Below are 19,736 nucleotides of genomic sequence, written 5' to 3' on the forward strand. Positions count from 1 at the left end.
TCGTAAAAACTGAACGCAGGTGCAGTGGGACCTGAGAGTCCAGAGTGAAGGCACTAGCCAGTACAGAGTCAGTGTTCACACTCCGAGGCAGATCTGTGCTTTGGGTTAGGCCTGGGCTGACCTTGCTGCATCCTGACAAGGCGCTAAGTGGCCTCTGCTTTGGCACAGGGGGTCTGCATCTCATTCCATATTTTGAGGCTGCCAGGGGCATCCAAGCACAAGATCGCATAGCTTTTAAAGGTTAGCTTTGATTGCTCAGAACGCTGAATGCCAGTAAGCCCTTCCCAACAATGGTATTATTCAGCCAAAACAGTAAACAACTGCTGAAACTCTCGCAACAGGATCTGTGCTGTACGACGGTCTGTTAAAAAGTTGTTTTTCAAAAACGAATAACTATCGAGGCAGGCCCGGCGTGACCCATTCTAGGGCTGGTTCACGAATACTGATGTGTTTTCTGATCGAGCAGAGAGCAAAAGACAGATGACATCCAAACTGTTCTGTCAAAGCAGTGCAGCAGAGGAGCTGAAGTTCCGCCGACTGAGGATTTAAGGTGTCAGCCAGGGCCACAGCCATGGAAAAAATGTGCAATGTTCCAGTTAGCCAGTTGAAAATGTTCTCGTTAATCAGTTAACTCATTGGTCAAAGCAGCTTGGAACTCAGTGGAACTGGTGAAAGTGAAACACTCCAGAACTTGCAGCTTTGCAGCTCAGCCTAATGGGTTCTAAGCAGTTTTGTTCTTCTGACACAAAGGAAAGCCAAATGTAAGCACAGGCAAAAGTCTGTCCATCTAAGAAATCTGTACATTCACTGACGCATCCTGGGGGAGAGTCAGATATGAGCACCTACTTCTGTACTGAAAGAGAGGGAAAGTGATAAGAGGAACAAAAAGCAAAAAAAAACATCCACAAAACACAGTCATTACATGAATGAAAAAGACTGCCTTCATGGCTGCGGGGAGCAGTAATTTCAGGATTTATTTATTCAATTAAAACTTTTATTTCCTCATCTGGAACTCTTCGTACAAACGAAATAAGAAGAGACAATAAAACTGACCATCCATTCATGCATTATCGCAAAGCTGCTTATTTTGGGTAAGGCTTATCGCAAAACAGAAGCCCAACCCAGAATCACAGGGCAGGATACACCTTTTTTGGGGGCACCAGGCCAGGCAAACACAATTCAGAGAATTGTTCATCTGGACAGCGTACTCATAGAAAACCTACGTGAATACTGGGGAACATGCAAACTCCACAGACACAGTGCTCCGGTCACGAATCGAACCCAGGACTCAAGACATGTGAGCGCGGCAGCACTAACTCCTAAAAACATGAAATGGATATGTCCGCTTTCTCTGGCTTCTGTGCCAGTAATGGATTTTTCCCAATTTCAAACTGTACAGGAGGTCAGCTCCTCCAAAATGTGATAAAAACAATGTGGTGCGAAATAACAACAGGGCTGTTTATCGCACAGGAGCGTCACACAACGTGTTGCCCCCCCCGGGTAGGAATCTGAGTCAGCTTTGTCTTGGAAGTTAAGAAACGCGGAATAAAAACAGCCTGTCAACAGAGAAATGTCCCAGGATAGCCTGCAAAAGGAATGCAGTCAAACTGCTTGTCACGGTGGACAGGAATGACGGCGGGTTGTAAACAATCTTTCTTCAATCCCATACTTTTGCTCTCCCACAATCCACTGCCCAGCGGAGAATGGTACTGTATAACAAACACAAGGTGATCTCCCTATGCAGTGTGGCACTACATGTTTCCCTACGGTAAACCTATAAAAATAAATATTTTGCTCCATTGCATATCATAATAATTTCCAGTGCTTCAGGACGCGACGCTGTTGATTTTGTGTGCGGAAAATAAAATAAAAGCATCCTTTTTACATGCTGTGAAATGAGTCGACACCTACTGTCCCCCGCGCAGTAAATATTTAAAACAGAAGCTCAGAAATACTAGACAAACATTAAGGCAAAGCACAAAAATCTTCAGCTCCAGTAATCTCTTCCAGCGTGGAAACGTCACGTCACCCCACGCCCTTCATAAACAGGGCTGCGACTGTTTCATTCAGAATTCCCAACAACTGCCTGGATCCCTGCTGATCTGGAGTCCCACGCACACAGAGACTCCCTGCAGGAAACAGGAATGCTGAAGAAAGGAAACGACTTTCTCCCGATACTGGGAAAGCCGCCCGCAAATGGAGAGTACATTTAATGTTATTTTGAAATGTTTGTTTTCTCTACAGTGCACATCAGCTTGACACCCACATGCAAACTGGATTTACTCCATACAGGTCAGGCCGAGAAGAGGCTAGCTGCAAAGTGAACCACATTCAGTCTATCCTGCTGACAAATGCCCTTGTGTATGAAAGTCATGACAGGGTTCAAAATAACTGAGCGAGTGTTGTGCGTCAGAATCGAACATAACGACTTAAAAAAAGTTTTTTAAAAGTTCGTCTGGAAATTTCTATTGCAATTGCAAAAATATTTTTTTAACACACAGCTGCTAAATCTTGGCAAAACATGGGCTACAGTTATTAGGAAAATGCAAAAAAAAAACATTTATCAAGCGCTTACTGGAAGCTCTCCTAAGATAATCAGTTACACAACTTCAACAGCAGCAGGAAACGTAAGAGTTTCAAGAGAAGCCGGATAATATTTTCTTCACCAGTCAAAGGGCGCCAGTAAAATAGGCGAAAAAAGATGATTCCTAGAAAAAAAACTGCAAGCGTTCTTCACCTTCGAGACTGTCAATCACAAAAAGCTGAACCTTACAGGTTACATAAATTATTCAAAGCGAAGGGCTGGGGATGAGCTGAGTAATACATTTTCGCAGCCTCTGACATTTACAAGTATTTAGCAATTGTCTTTCCCTAGAATTGTAACAGTCACGGCCGACCACTCTCTCGTATTCGAGTGATGAAACAGACTATAACAGGTGGGCAACAGGGCATAGTTTCTTCTTATCAATCCAAAACCGCAGCGGGTGTAATTTTAGCCCCAAACGGACATTGAAGACCCTGAACTTCAGCAGATACTTCAAGCATGTACACCGCTGTCGCTTCAGCAACACCTTTCCAATAGCCAGACCCTTAAAGTCAAGATACAGCACCACCCTGCCTGTGATGAGTACATCTTCTCGGACTATAGAAATGTTAGGTGTTCATCTCATTTTCTCCCGATACTCCTCCATACACTGTATCGTCGCATCGTTATACCATTTACAGATAAGCCAGGAGTCAACATGCAGGAAGTACAGTACATAAAACGTCCAAGTACATACATATATATTTAAAAAAAAAAAACAATTAATAACTGGAAGCCAATGAAATGATAGACTGTTACTTGCCCGTGCTCCGGTGATGCGAGCCTCACTGGCAGACCCATTTATCCATCGCTAATGGATGTCCTGTCCCCGTATACAGCATGCAGACGTTAACGGAGATGCTCTCCTCTGCCCGACCGGGGGACCGCACGCTTTTTGTAACAAAACTCTCGCTGCAGTTCCCGGGAAAGCTGCCTGCGAGGTGAAAACCCGGCTCCGCGACACGCACCTCGCCTGGGCTGCAGCAGAACTCTCTCAACTGCGGGCAAAGCAGGAACTACGCCTGAGGACCGTCTCAAAAGTTCACACCCAGACACGGGGTGAAAGCAGAGGGTGGGGGCGGTCGGGTTGGCCTCCTCATCTCTGCACGCCTGTCCCGTTATAACAGTGTTAAAATGTAATAACCACGCGGCGCGGGGGAAGAAATGTCAAACGGGAATAAAACTGCAATTTATTTACCGTCTCGTTCGATGGACTGCAGAGATGCAGCGTGTGGAGGAAAGACAAACAAATATATTACCAGACCCGTTTACCGCGATTGGGAGAGAACCAGTCACCATACAGGTAAAATAAGATCTTAACACCCAATAATATTGAACTGACTGCTACAGAAGTTCCTTTAATCATATCAGTCAGTGAAGTCTTCCAATACCGTGCTCTTTTTTCAGTGAGGGAAATTATTCAGCAAGTTAAACGTGAATAACTAATACTAGGATTTTCCCTGAATATTGTCCCTTTTTGTCTTCAAGAAAAATCCACTTTTTTTTTCAAATTGCTCATATATAGACTGCACATATTTGAATATTTCTAATGTATTTTTCAGCTCTCCTGTAAAACAGAGCTGGTGCTAGGCACACATTAGTACAATTCACTTTAAATCATGTTAACGTCTGCAGGTTAAATTCGCTCCAAAGGTTCCCAGACTTCAGTTGCCAAGAAAGGGAAATGTTTTATTTTGGCTGTGCATTTAAAAACCAACAGGAGATTATCTTGGGGCAGCACATTTAAGTTATACACTCATGTAGAAAAACACAGCCTAAATAAACAAACGATTCTGAATGCAGAAATACAGAACTATTCCCAAAATGCAGAAGAGAAGAACAGGAAATCAAATTTCTCAAAAAAGGTGTCAATATGCTTTAGTTTTGTTTCAGTGGATTGCTCCTGACATTACCGGCATTTCTAACAAAAGGCAATCTTGCCCATTAAAAGCAACAGCTTCAGTTATAGCTTTCTGCTGAGACACTGCCAGGGCTTATGCAGGAAGTCTAATGTCTCGTCATGTTTGCATCAGATGCACACATGTCATCGCATTTACACCCATCACCCTGCTTCACTCACACCAGACCTGTTTGCCTTCCCATCCCCGGTGATGTTCCCTGCGCAGATGTCTCGGGTTCGAATGCGCAATTCGATGTCAGAGATGAAGGCCTCAGTGAGCACAAATCAGAGTAAGGAAGGAGCTAAATCCTCCTGAGAAATAAAGGGCTCACGAGCTGCGTGTGCCACTCTGAGTCTGAACACAGGATAAGCACAATGGGGTTTTTTTTGCCAACTGAAATGTTGATCTTTCTAAAAAAAAAAGCCCAGAAGAGCTAAAAAAACAATTCCTGTGAAACTACATATTTTATTTCTTGTCTAGAACAGAAATGTTCTAAATGATGTTCTCACGCTGCATGACTTGTTCTCAGTTTTTCATGAGTTTAGAATGAGGACTCGGGTGTCCTGGAGAGCCAATTCAGTTGGTCTTATACTGTGGGTCACCGGTCCTGGTCCTGGAGAATCACAACACAGTTAGTTTCTTAAGACTGGTCACACCTGTCAGCTACTGGTGAATCAAGCACGTCATCTGTTCAATTTAAAAAGCTGTAGTCATTCAGGACTGAAGTGATTTAGATTTAAGTATATACTTAGATCTTAATCCTAAATGATCCCTAAATCACTTCATGTAACAAATCACCCATTTCATTCCATCGTACTAGAATTGCTACATATCTTTATGATTTAATAGTTGTGAGTTACAAAACCCTGCAGGACCGGGATTGGAAATTCGTGTTCTTCAGCAGCAGCCTCACCGAACTGTGACACATGTGGCCTTTACCATCACAACAAAATGATACAAACAACAGCACACGAAAGACGTCTTAACGGTGAATGTTGTCCCTTTGCGTATAAACAAACCGTCAGACATAATTACATAAGTTTTTTAAATAATTTCTAATACAGGAGAGTACAGGAAGGATGGCGTTTTAAGCGTAGTTTGCATTAGAGACGATCCCTTACTTATAGTACCGCACTCCAAAATGCAGATAAGGCGGGTGAGCTCACAGCCTACGTCAGCGCTTCAACGGCAGCCTGGATGATGAAGGGCTCAAATTTTCCAATTTCCTCTAACTTTCTCCTGTCTTGTGTTGAAGCTATCCTCTTAATCTCTGAAAAACCCTAGAATTGTCAACCGCAGCCCTTTGTTTCTTCATCCGCCTACACCCGATGTTCTCTAACCTACACAATTTAAAACCAACATTGTCCTATCTTCTCTTTTCAAAATTAACCCTCCGGTTTCTCACAATGCAACAAGGGTCAGGTTTCTTACTCGCGTCGCTTCGCTGTTGCAAAGATTTTTGTAAGATGTTTTCGCATTTTGAAAACGTAAAGATTTTAAAATGAAAGATTTTTTTTTTCTTCGAAAGGATGGACAGAAGTCATAAATACACATCAGAAGCCAGAGAAACACAGAAACGGTCAGCTGGTGAACTAGTGGTCTTGTATTTGACAAACTGTATGGTTTAAACTGAGAAATTACTTTATCCTGCCTGGCTGGGCGTGTCCCCACCATGTCATCCCATACCTTACCTGTTAAGTTTTCAAAGGAGCAAGTTTTTTTTTCTGTGTTACACTGGCTTCAGGGATCAAACCCCAGTGAATCACCTTCCCTGTCAGACCCTTTCTTTACTGGACACAGCAGTCTGTAAACAAATGTCAGTCCTGCTTTCTAACAGAAGACCAATCAATCGAGTGATTTAATTACATTTGATGATGACAGCCTGCACAGTGTACGACAGTTTGTACAAAAAATACACTGGTCAGAATCTCAGGGAGAATAATTCACAGCTGGAGAGATTACTATAGATAGCCATGGTGCTACTCTGGACATCATTACCAATAAACCCTGCACCTCCCTGGCATATACACAGTAAGTCATTGCCAATCAAGTGCAGAGAAACCTGCTTAACTCTGATTTAAGGATACACAACGTCAGACAGCCTTATAGGCAGAAAGCGTCTGTGAAGGAATCCATTAGACCAGTCTTTCATGTAAGACTCAAGGCTCTCTTCTGTCAATTCCCAAGAAAAGGAAACTGGTTAAAAGGTTTTTGGATACAGATGAACAGAACCAGAACCACAAGGATGAATCACGGGAATGAGGAATTAGGATTCTGCTTGAATATCCGACAGACACAGAGGACGATCTCAGAACCAGACACACGCAAATGAGCTATTCCTAACACTTTCCATTTCGACTGCTGGAAAATATAGTTTAATCACCTTCAGTTCTGCTACAGGTCAGACAGATACACATCATAAAAGCTGATTTGTTTAAATTAAATCCACAATCAATATAATCAGATACTTAAGTAGACAGTAACATAGCTGATTCATGTTAACTTGATTTTTCAATATTGCTTTTTTGTAATTAAAGTTTATTTCGATAGGGGTAAACAATATGTAAATATTTTTTATAAAAAGCTTTGAAATAATGGTTTAATTTTACCAGCTGGTTGGAACACCCCTCTTCATAAAACATATTTGCATTGAATTATCATCAGATTCAGAACTTGGTAAATGTAATACACAATTTAATAAAACAAAAAATGCATTACCATACCAGTAATGTCAATTTCTTTAAGACTGATCGATCAATCTGGAAAAAAAACAACATTTATTTTGCATATTGAAGTCAGATTACTGAAACCAAGCCATTTCATTATGTCTAATTTTTATTAGTATTTTTTAGTGAATAACTGTAAAATATTCCAAAACTATAACTCAAATAACTAAATACCTAAATATTAAAAAATAAAAAATGAGACCTTTACAAATGTATACATTATATATGAATTTAAATTGTAAAATTCAAGATGTATAATTTTACGTTCTCATTATATTCTTAGGAGAAATGGAGCAAATCATTTACAGTACACTGTTAGTTTCATGATCCAAAAACAACTTAAATAATAGCCAAAATTACATTTAAGGTAAGAAGTCTCCCATTTTTCTAACATTATTTCGTTATGGGATGTTTTATTGGGAGGGGGAGGGATATACAGAGTTCTGCTGAACTTTGTTCTACTTGGTTCACAGTATGAAGAAATAGAAACTGTCCAAATTCACTACAGCAGTTCGTGAGATACAATGACTTTGTACTATTAGATGGAAGAAAAAGACTTTTCCAAAGTGATTTCCTAAGGCCCGACTCAGGCCTCAGTGCCTTTAAGGTCGTTCTCCCTGTGCTTTCACATAAATCAATGTCATTAAAATACTCGAGGAGAAAATGAAGTTCGTCCTTTTTCGGAAGACCTCGAAGGTCCAAATTCCTTCAAGCAGAAGTGACTGGAGCCAATATTTCAGCCGAAGCTCTTCTGCAGGCTACAGGATATCTATCGCACACTGCCACACTGGATTCCGGTGAACTTGATCTGCTTTTAATAGTATAGAGTATATAATAATACTCTATATAGTATATAGTTTAAAGAGCATATGGCAGAGTATATGCTAAAGAATTGTATCTGATTTAAGTGTTTTGGACTAATAAGCTCTTACTGTATCCTCTAATCAGAATTAGATTCTGAATGCATGCCATTCCTTTGACCAGTGTTAAGGGCTCCATGGCTTATACCCCTACATGCCTCTAACACACTATCCGCAAAGATAAAGAGGAGGATCTTGCTCTGGAAAAAGGCTGCATTAATCAGATACCTCCCCTTCTGTGTGTCAGCCTCACTTGATTAATCATGCACTTCAAATAACCCCGTGCACTGGGCATCAAACACACTAATGGGTCAGTCGCATCTCTCTTATTCCACAAGGGGATTTAGAAAATCAGACATCTGAATGCCATTTGTAAGCATTAAATAATTTGTCAAACCAAAAAGAGGGAGCGTTCAGTACTTTAAAGAACAGTCCTTCTACAACGTGGGCAGGCCTGTGACTAATATCAAAACAAGACGTTCCACTTCAAAGATATTACATTGATCAACAGCAATGAAAATGGGTAGTTAAGCACCAGAGACTGAAAGAAGTTTTTTGGCCTCTGTGTTCCAAAACAGAGCTTAGTACTGAATGAAAAGGGACTCAGAAGCTCAGTGCCTTCAGAAGCTAAACGAATAGAGAGAGCTGCAGCAGAAAAAAACAACAAGCAGGGTGGATTTCAGCACCCCTGAATAAATATATCTAAACCAATATGATCCTTGCAGAATCTATGGTGCTTATGTCTACGCCATTTTGAAATTGGTGTTGTATTCCATATACAGTTTATAATATATTGTGCAAATGTCAAGCCTTTTTTATATTAAGATTTTGGCATATTAATTCATACTGTTTGCTTTTTTTTTGGCACCTTCTTTTTAAAATGGAAGAGGTCAAATTTCACATGTTTTGCTAAGTTACGTTGCACTGTTTCACTTTGGACTGATAGTTGCCAGCCCATTGACTGAAGCAGGAACGATCTGGAAGTCTGAAGAACAGGAAGTGGCTGGGGAAAAAAATCCACATTGCTCAAGAGTGTAGTACTGCACCATCACTTCCCACGGCATTCTGGGATATATTCATGACAGCACACACTACAGCTCTGACTTTCAGACAGCCGCTGTTAATAGTAGAATTTACTTGAGCAATACATTTAACAACAAAATATAGTGCATGAAAACCATTCTGATTTGACTATCTTTTATTAATTTTGTTCATCCATAATGATTTAAAGTCTTAGCAGCCACATTTTGCAGGGCAGCAGGAAACAAGTATTACTTTCAGAATTACATTCTACGTCCGTTTTTAAAGAAAGCAGAACCAAGACAGGAACATGAAAGAGAAATTTAAGAGCTGGTCACAGTTGTAACAATTGTGGCAATTGTTTAACGTCTGTGACTTGTTCTCTCACAGACAGATCAGTTTGTGGTCAGTTTTAAAGTGTTGATATGGCTTTTTAAGTTTACTGTATATAAAATGTCCAGCTCTAAAACAGAGTGAAATTTTCATCTTTCTCGACTCTGATGATGTTCCCTAAAGATGTCAGAGTATTTGTGGGAAAGAGTAATTTGCTAAAATCAAAAACAAGAGCCTGGAAACTGACCACAAAGAGCTTTGTTTTAGGAATGCAGCTCACTTACAGTATGTCTGCGTGATTCTGTGAGATCTAAGCTGCACCTCCTGTCCAGTCTTCAGAGTGCAGTTTCAGCACTTTATAACGAAACCGTAAATTGATGAGGGCTCTACAGCCTAAATATTAGAGTATCTACAACTTCCACCTGAAAAATAGGACAATCTGTGCAGAAGGTTAATAATGCATTTTAATATTTTTGACTTCATTTAACTTCAAGTCAAGTAATTTAAGGCCATACTGATTACGTATACATACATTTACATTGAAGAGAAGTTTCGTTATGCTTTCATTCATATGCTTTTCTCTTTTTTTTTAATTATTTAAAGCTTGCTAGGAGAGGAACACAAATGCTTGACTGAAGAAGGCTTACGGTAACAATTAAAAACTTTAATTTGACAGCAGGACAAAGCACATGTACACGTTTTAAAAGCCTTCACATGGCCCTATAATGTATGTATTCAAGCACCTGGGATATATACAGGAAATTATTAACAGAGTAGTAAAATACAAAGAGTAGGCGAAATTAGCACTTTAGGGCAAAAATGTGACTGTATATGAAATTTCTATAAATAATTTTTACTGCTGCTAGTCAGATAGGGAGTTTACAGAATGCGCACACACACGCCTCTCAGCACCCACACACAAGCCTGCATACCCAGTTACCCTCCTACACAAGACCGCAGCAATCTAAGGTTAAAAAAGGTAAACATGATAATGTGAATATCAAGTCCATGGTGCTTCCAAATCAGAGGCTACCTTAGGCTCTTTCACCATTCCTTTCAGCTAAACGTGCTCGGGACCTTTTTGTTTGGCCAATTAATCAAGTAACCAAACATTTCTACAAAAGAAAGAACACTACTTTAACAAAACAAATTGCACATTTCATGTTTAGGGATGGTTAGAATGTCTTTTCCGCATCTTGGCTGATGCATTAGATACTGCACCATGACTTCATAAAGGGAGTAAAACCAACACCATCTGTGCTCTGCTACTCTACTGATAGGGCATCTTCCTTTCATCTTCAGGCACATTTGGTTTAACTGTCTGCTTGCTTATTGAAGTTATTTGTCCAGGAGATACTGAAATGTTTGCATTTGTAAACCCCCCTTCTCCTCGCAATATTACCTAAACAGGGCTGAAAGAGTTTAATGAAGCTCACTGAATTAAACAAATTCTAGGAGATTCATGACTCACCCCAGCATTTGCCGATGACGGCACTGACCTGCCTTCACTGTCCAGCTGAGGAACTGAGGCTCTGCCACACGCCGACCAGGATCAATACAGTAGCTTCACTTAGGCAGTTAAAGCCCATTGCTTCCAGTAGGAAATTATTTCATTTTTTAAAACAATCTCCTTCAATGGTTAAAATTACATTGTATTTGGAAAGCTGTTTCTTTTGCCTCTCTAAATCTCTTTATGGATCTATATTTCATATACATCCATATGTAGAAGTCTACATATAGATGTGTGTACAGTATGTACATACAGCTATAGACCTTTCAGTTATAGACCTTTATCCTCTTATATGATCAGTCAGTAACTTGGATACACTTAGCAGAGCACAGCCCTAGTAGCACCAAGGTAATCAACTGTATTTGTAGCTCATCCCAGCCTGCCTGGCTAGTGTAATGAGTCATGGTCAGCCCCTCAATTCAAGAGACTTTCATTCTCTCATAGAATTGAATATAGCTGAGCATTTATCTAGATGTACCTATACCTATAAGTTAGTCACTAAATTATTAAGTGTAAAAAAATATTTATGTTTAACTCCACTAATCATCACAAAAGGCACTTAAGAACTGTTCTAGAAAATGAACTAATCTAAGATGCAAGGTATCTGTACCACAGTGAAATTTGCAGCTAACAAGGTGTAGCCCTGCTGTGACTGCTCCACATATTATAACAATCTGGGAGACAATGGGACCATGTGGAATAGGAGAGAACATGTACCTCCACATAGACAGTCTGGAATTGAGCCCAGGATCCAACGGCTGTGAAGTAGGCACTAACTGCTTCTTACTTCTTTCTTGAAATGTCCCGAGTCTTTAGAAAAAGGAGAATGAAGCTATATGTCATTTCTGCCTTACACAGGACATAATACAGAAACGTCCCTGCTATTAATATTTCTGTGCTCTCAGCACTAAGGTCAAGGAGTATTCCTGACTTTACATTGCCTTTTTAAGAGCTCTGAAAATACACATGCTTGTTCTTTGTAATTTTCTAAGATGCCAGAGGAGCAGGGAGCAAAAAAAGAGAGAGAGACCGTCCTCTGTTCCTTGAAACCCCCCCCAAACCCCTGGCTCACGCTGGCCGGTCATGCAAATAACTCTTGGCCCTTGCTGGTAAAAACTCAGGTGGAAGCAAAGTGGTGGACAAGGAGGAACACGTGTCTCTTGCAAAGCAAATTCAGGGACGACAAGTGGTCAGAAACATCGCCTACGTCTTCTTTTGTTTAGTTTTTTAATGTGCTTCAATAAGCACAAAGGTAAACTTAGCAGAAGGGGGTAAACAAAGAGTTAACTTTTTCTGTAACACTAAACGGTGAACAACAGCAGCAGCCTACCCAAATCAGGTACCAAAGGCACAAACATCCCCAAAGCCTTGTTCACTGTGCCTGCGGTCAGGTGCGTATTTGCTTTGAGTGTTCTGAAAGAGCAACAGTGCGATGTCAGTGAAAAAGAAAACAGGAAGTCTCTGCAGAACAGAAACTTCAATCTACGGGCCAAATAAAGCTGCAGGCAGCCCCCCTCCCACCTTATACCACAGCGCTCAGCGCAGCAGAGGGACAGACCTACAATTCTGTTACCGTAAAAAACAAATCTGTAAAAAATAAGTTTCAAAACTAACAAGGAGCTCTAGGGGAAATCAAGGGGACTGTGCTGGGAAATAGACCTCACCTCCGTACTGCTATTCCACCCCACCCCCCCCAGCAAAGCAATGACTGTATTTAAGAGTACTGTAAGTTCATGGCATTGCAAAGTTCAAATCCAGAAAGAGAAGAAAAGAATTTATACATGAAGATGGATGACATACTGTACAACCTTTTGGCACAAAACACTGCCCCTGGAAAATCTGCAGGATACACAGTCATAACACTGTCACTTTTTCAGAGCAGGGCACAGCTTAAAAGACAGGTAATTTTAGGAAGCAAGGAAAAAATAAATGCAGAAGTGAACTGTTTGTCTGATTTTACTTTCACTGCTACGTGGTTCCTAAAAAAAAACAGTCTCTCTTCTGTGTGTGCAGTTATTTGGCATTTTATTACTCTCACTAATACTACGGCAATTTTACAAATAGGCTAAGCACTGTGTAATGTGCTGCACATTATGTCAATCAATCCTTCTAACTATTTTTGTGTGACAGTTATTTTAAAATTTTTTTCCTGTAGCAGCATCACACTAAAAAGCAACAAAAATGTACTCATCCTCAGACCATAAAATAAATAGACCGACCTCCCTAAAATGGGACTGTAAACATTTTTCACAACTGTGGTAGACTCTTCAGTGCTTCACACATTATCTAAATTCTCAGGCATTTTGGTAACATTTTTTAAACGGGCAATTCGGAATTTATCACAACGTCACCACCGGATATTTATATATACAAACAAAACAAATACAGGAAGACAAAATATTGCCGAGTGTCAGAAGCTGAAATAAAGGCTGATACAGAATGATATATCAGTGTAGATCTAGATCTGTACAGATTTCAAAGCAAGCAAAGTTTTGCTGAACTTTACGAGGTAGAGAAAATCACATCCCCTCAGTCTAGACATGGGCAGAAACAGAAGACAAGACTCTGTGCAGAGCTGCAGTGTGAAGGAAAGAACAACAAAAACGATGCTCTTGCTCAGACAGAACACAACCACTGCTGGGGTCTTTACAAAACAACACCGCTCGTAGCACAACATAAACAGTTAAAGCACCAAGTAAGCTGTTATTAAAAATTACATAATAATGAATATTACACAAAATGTATCCACAATTTCATATAGAAAATCAGTTTTCTCTGAGCTTTTAAATTTGTTTAATAAGTAGTATACTATATTGTTTATAATTAAATAAAAAGGGACATTCAAACTATAAAATGTTTTTATACAAATGCTTTGATATTTATATACACAAAGCACCCAGATAACTATACTCTTCAGGAGACATTTCCCAACAAAGAGTTAAAGATTTGGTGAACACAATTACCTAATGCGAAGTACAGTAAACATCCCCACAAAAAAAGGAACCTGACGATAAAAAAATACAAAGTTACTAAAAATGATATTAGCTAAACGGAAATCTGAACAGATCTTCCCCTTAGCTTTTTTGGTCAGTTAAAAATAAATTCTGTGTATTTGCATGGAGAAACTCAAAATGTGTCAACAAAACTAACTTTTCAGAAATAACCTTATTTAATTGTTACTTTACCAGAGCACTTTAGCCATACTTGTTATGAAAGGATTTCTTGATAAAATATAGCATGCTACTTCTTTAAAGACTTCTCAGCTGTTATTATGTACTGACAAACTGAAAACTTTCATTTAAATCACACAAGCTTTTCATTTGTAATGCATGGACTGCTACTGTTGCTATCACTTGCATGATCCAAGTCCAATCTCTTATTGCCATGGTAACATTTTTCAATAGAAACAGAGGCTAGGTTTATCTGTCCTTCAGACAGGAAACAATTCTGCCTTTTCACATCAAAGTAATATCCTATCCTTGGACTGTCAAGACCTGTAAGCTGCCACTGTGTTTCTCCAGTTTTTTTCAATCATGGTTGGAAAGTTTTAATGCAAATTCTCACATGAAAAAACTGTCTTTTAATGTTACTTTGCAATATATATTGGAATCAGTGCTCTAAGCAGTGCAGACTATTTTAAATGAAGTTCAAGCTATATCAAGGCTGTAAATCTTTCTGAATTTCCTGCATGTCAACATTCAATAATTACTTAATCCATACTGAGCTTTGAAACATTTTTCATAAACACACACCTACTGTATGAAGCGTTCGTCCAGCATATTTATATGCTGATTCAAAATATTTCCTTTTGCATTACCTTCCCAACCTAGGAATATATTTAAAAATATATTTTCAGAAAATTTTTTGTGAGTTAAGTTTTTTTTTCTCCAAATTTCAGACAAAAGTCAACCCCCACTCTTTCTCTTTGAGTTTCATTAAGGACACCAACTGGAATCAAGAGCAATTATTGTATGAGTTTAACAACTGCTCCCCGTAAAGAGAAAACTAATCAACGTTTAGAATGACTATAAGCGAAAGACGAAAAATCTTCAACATTTTATATGAAATCCGTAACCATCTGTACGCTTTTTAAAATATAAAACTATTGCAAATAATGCACTTTTTAAAGCTTCGGGTAATGTTATATCAAGACAGTAATAATAAAAATAATGCCACTTATTCTAGAAACCCAATTAATTTCGTCGTGATTGCCATTGTGTCCTGTTTCTCACAATAGTTCTCGCATGCTTTTTAATGCAGGTGTGAGACCAGATCCCACCACCTGTAAAAAACAAAACATTTCACATTTAGAAATGATTTAAAATGTGGGAGGGAGTGCTCGACTCTTCCGTGCGTGCTTCTCTTGACCATGAAGAAAGACACAAAGATGACGTCGGACATGAGCTGCTTTTCACGGTACGACGAGTGAAAGCGGAGCTTCTGTTTTCCTGAGAAGTAAGTGGTCAGTAAGAGGAAGCAGAGGCAGGGGGGAGCGGTGGGGGGAAAGCACAAAGGTGGCCGACTTCCCCAGCAAGACAAAGGCACTGCGACACTCCCAGAGCCCAGATTATTCCGTTTCCTGTGAAGGTGTTTGCTGTGTGAAACCCCCTCCTCTCAGTAAAACCTACATAGCAGACAAACTGGGGGTTCTCCCCACTAACCCACCGACCGTGAAAGAGGTTCCTGCACAGGAACAGCCATGCTGGGAGAGTGGTCTGTTTCAGGGTGGGCGGAAATCGAGAGAAAAAGGACTGGCGACCACTTTGTTTTTGTTTTTTTACAAGAAAACAAGAAAGGGGCTTTACCAAACAGTTCCAGTGTTTCAAGGCCAGCTGGGTTCATCAGAAACTCCAAAGTTTTTGTTGTTGTTGTTGTTGTCATTGCCATCATAAATATAATAAGCCATTAGCATTTTTATTTCCACTTGCAGCAGATCAGAACTGAAGCGCATTGCCATGATTACAGCCGTAGTAGTGAACAGCCCGGGGCTCTGGTGTGCCCGTGGATTAAATACGCCCACGTGTGGATAAAGTTTTAAATTGTAAAACACAAACCGGCTTCACCCTATTTTACATTTAAACATCTGACCAATCCCGTCAGAAATTACACGTTCGGTTTTATGAAACTGTACTGGTCATTTTTAAGAGCCGGATTTATAAAATTGTGGCTTTTCCATCAGCAGCTTTTGAAATGCTCGTTGTTGGAATGAACGGTTAAACTGGGCCGTGCAGGCGCCGCAGAACCTCTTTCTCGAACATGAAAGAAAAAGAAGGAAGAGGTCAAATAGTGTTGCGTTCCTTGTTCATCAGCGCCTTCTATGGGAAATTAGGTAGTTTTGGGGAGCAGCAGCAAAGCAGCACCAATGAATGCTGACTTGCAAGTGATTGTTCAAACCTCACTGCAGAATGAAAAGCTGAAACTCTCAGAGCCGCTAAAGCTGCAAAGTTTGAGGGTGCATTTAGTTTTACACTGTCCTGCTGCAGACAATACAAATGCATTTCCTTTCTCTCTGAGACCCAGAGTCCCTGTTATCTCATCCATTATTTACAGCCCCAGGCTCGTGCAGTCCCAAGCTTTTTTGCGGTCCTAACACGGTTTGTTTACACCTCAAACACTTTATTTTTATCCGTTTTAAAGAAAGCTTCCTGTTTTGGTTCATGACCACGGTGCTCGGCGGAGACGAGCTTCACCACTTAACTGCCGGACAGGTACCGCCAGACGGGTCACTACAAAAATATCTGCAAGGAAACACCAGTGAGCCTGGCCCAGAACCCCGAGAGAAGAAGACACAAACACACAAAAAACAGAGACAGATGCACGGCTGATATATAGACAAGAACGTCGACTAGAAAGGGGCACGTTTTGTGTTGCACAATAAATGAGATGTTCTCTACACTGTATTGGGGTTTCTTACTAAACCACCAAAGAAGGACTTTTATCATATAGACCTTGTGTATTCCTTTCTTTTTAGGTTTCTACAGTACCTTGTACGCGGGAGTTCACCCTTCTCCAAAACTACGCAGACTAAAAGCGTGCAGTATTTTTGTATTTAAGACATCTTACTGCTATGGGGGAAGAGGACCACTCCAGAACTATGCTCATACTTCTGCCTGACCCCACGAAACACCTGAAGCACAGTTATCTGTGAAACAAGTAAACCAACAGCTCCGTCTAGAGAACTAAGAGATCTCGCACTATTTCCAAATGGAAGAGTCTGCCACAAGACAAATACACGTTAGCACGGCGAAACCAGATAAAATGAGGAAAGCAACACAATTGCAAACCGTTACATAATAAGTCTAATAGTCAAGATCTGAAAGCAAACCCCTGGTGCAAGATATCACTTTTTTCATCTTGGGTAACGTGTCAAAGGCAATCGATTAATTACACCAATGTCACATATACGGGTACCTTCTGTCCTGTGTCACCAGTGCAGAGCTTGTAGCTCCTAAAATCTGAAATGGATCAAAGTGCTGTACAATGGGATTCTTAAACCGTATTTGCTCTACAATGACCATTTTTAAAATGCCTGTGCAACTAAACCCATGCACGGGAAATTGCTAGCAGTCACCTGATGATGGCCATTAACGAGCTGTCAGAAGCGTCCATCCTACCTTGGCGATTTGCGCCTCCTCGCATTCCAGTCACTGTCCAGCTCGGAGCTGCAGGGGACCGACACCAAGATCCAGTTTCAAGACTCCTCTTGTTTACACAGCATTGCCACTGATTGCGTCCTGGGCGGTGTTGAGGTGGAGGGGTTAAACACCCAATTCGTGTCTCCCCCCCCCCCCCCCGGGGGCTGTCGCAAATGGAAAAACTAAGGAGTTTGGTGGACAGACGCGGCGCCGGTAGAGGCGGAAGTGCCGTGTGCCGGTGAGGCGCACGAGCTTCAGCTAGGGCTCCGCGGTGCCGCACGCCGCGCTGCAAAACGCGTACGACCAACTCCGATGACACGACCGAGCACACCGTGTCAACATGCAACCGGTTGTCCAAAGGAAGACAGGTCTCCAGTGATATTATCTGGTTCAGAACAAACGCCCTTCATTTAATTGCCCTGTAGTGAACAACGTAACCAAGAGCGCGCAGTCCCGCGCCAAGAACCGCAAAATCTCGCACAAAAGTTCAATATTTACTATTCTGCTTCTATAACACTACCGACTGCTTTTATCCACAATCTGTCCCGCACGGGCTATGCGCTATGCAAGCTTTATAAATGAGTGCTAGCGAGATTTTCAGTAATACAAACCACACAGACGCGTCGCTCCGTGTCCATTCCTGCTTTAAAAGCTGAGGGATCTGATCCAGAATCCAGTGGAATCCATCGACCCCGTCATCCGAAAGAAAACATCTGCCTGGACTGTGCTTCTGAAACCAGGCACAAAATATTTCTAAATACCTTCTCTGGGAAATCTGGCTGCTCGAGAACAGCGAGGATGCTGCGCATTGCGGGTCCCGAGTCGATTGAACTTCGCGGAGAATCAGATCTCCAGAGCGCTCTGGCGCTTTGTCTAAACCGGCAGTATCTTTCACACCGGCGAGCTCCGGGCTATCGGCAGCGCTGCGTGCGGAAGGCTAAAAAGAGCCAGTCCGGACAGGACTTGTGTAATGTGTATGTTTAAGTGCAGTTAAGTCCGTCTGAAATCTAAACGACTGACGTGTTACCAAAAGCACTGCAACAGCCTGAGACGACTGTGCCTTTTTTTTCCTGGGTCCTACAAGATCAGTGCAAAGCAATATTTGTTTACCAAAAAATATATTTAAATAGCTTACACACCGTGGAAAATAAGCTATCTGGAATATAAAGTATGCTCCCGATACTCGCGTTTTTACGTTCTCTCTGCTGTAACAGCTCACAATGTCCCGAGATGCTGTAGTTTCAGGTTTCTTGTCATGCCAGGGAACGCTCACTGAGTGGCGCTGTTGTACGGATAACTTTCGCCGTGGCGAAACAGGAGCCCGAGAAAACAAAGTCGTTTGTTTTTTTTTTTACTTTATCAACAAATAAACCGGGTGTATTCAGGTTCTTTCCTGCATTATTAACGACCTGCATAAAATACAATGCATTCAAAAGGTAAAAAGAAAGTATCTTCTAGACACTGTGGTGAAGCAAAAACAAACAAAAAAAAAACGTCAGGCTATATAGTTCAAATGCAAAAGTGTGAACTGAGAGATGTGAAAATTATGTAATATACTAATAAGACCACATTTAGGAAAAGTGTATTATGGACACCCACCCTGCTGCTCTGGAATCACTCACAGCGACCAGATATATTTTGAGTCTTAAGGGAATGCTCGATGCTGGTAGGTTAAAAGAACGTAAATCTATTCCCGAACAGAGAAAACAACGAGGAGATCTCATACAAGAATTCCAAATCCCCAATGTCCTTAAAAAAGTCAACCCATTTCACTGCTGATTTTTTTAAAAGGCGCCTATTTACACAAAGGGTTGTGGGAGTCTGCAACAAGCTACCCCGCCCTGGTTTCTTTCAAGAAACAGACGGAAAAGATACAATCCGATGGATGAGCTACTTCAATACTTCATCTTGACTTGTGATCGGGTTTTTGAAGTAAAGATTGCTAAATGACACATTCTAGCTACTGGTTGCTTTAAGACTTCTGTGCATCAGTGTACAGTATACCCACGATATAGCAGACCACATGCTAGGAATCTGTCTTCAGTGATTAAAGTCGTTTTATTTTACGATAACAGAAAATCTGTTGCTGAGGGTCTTCTTGCACTTCAGTTTTTAATAAAAAATAAACACGTATGCTGTCGTATACATCATACAGTAGTATGTAGTA

The 19,736-nt window shown here is 40.7% G+C and overlaps 1 protein-coding gene across 7 annotated transcripts in view; it reads right to left on the reverse strand.

Moving 5' to 3' along the window:
• Positions 1 to 11,718, reverse strand: part of pik3cd (phosphatidylinositol-4,5-bisphosphate 3-kinase, catalytic subunit delta) — a 47,053-nt gene extending 35,335 nt beyond the window's left edge. For 2 of the 7 annotated variants that reach the window (XM_088938130.1, XM_088938123.1), the window contains exon 1: positions 3,348 to 3,576. The gene's annotated coding sequence lies outside the window, so the exon portion shown is untranslated. Of the gene's footprint in view, positions 1 to 3,347; positions 3,577 to 3,782; positions 3,928 to 11,651 lie in introns of those variants that run through there. The other 5 variants (XM_088938125.1, XM_088938129.1, XM_088938128.1 and 2 more) reach the window with 4 other exon arrangements.
• Positions 11,719 to 19,736: the final 8,018 nt, after the last annotated feature.

Source organism: Atractosteus spatula, chromosome 20 (assembly GCF_055471065.1).
Source record: "Atractosteus spatula isolate fAtrSpa1 chromosome 20, fAtrSpa1.hap1, whole genome shotgun sequence".
Lineage (NCBI taxonomy): Eukaryota > Metazoa > Chordata > Actinopteri > Semionotiformes > Lepisosteidae > Atractosteus > Atractosteus spatula.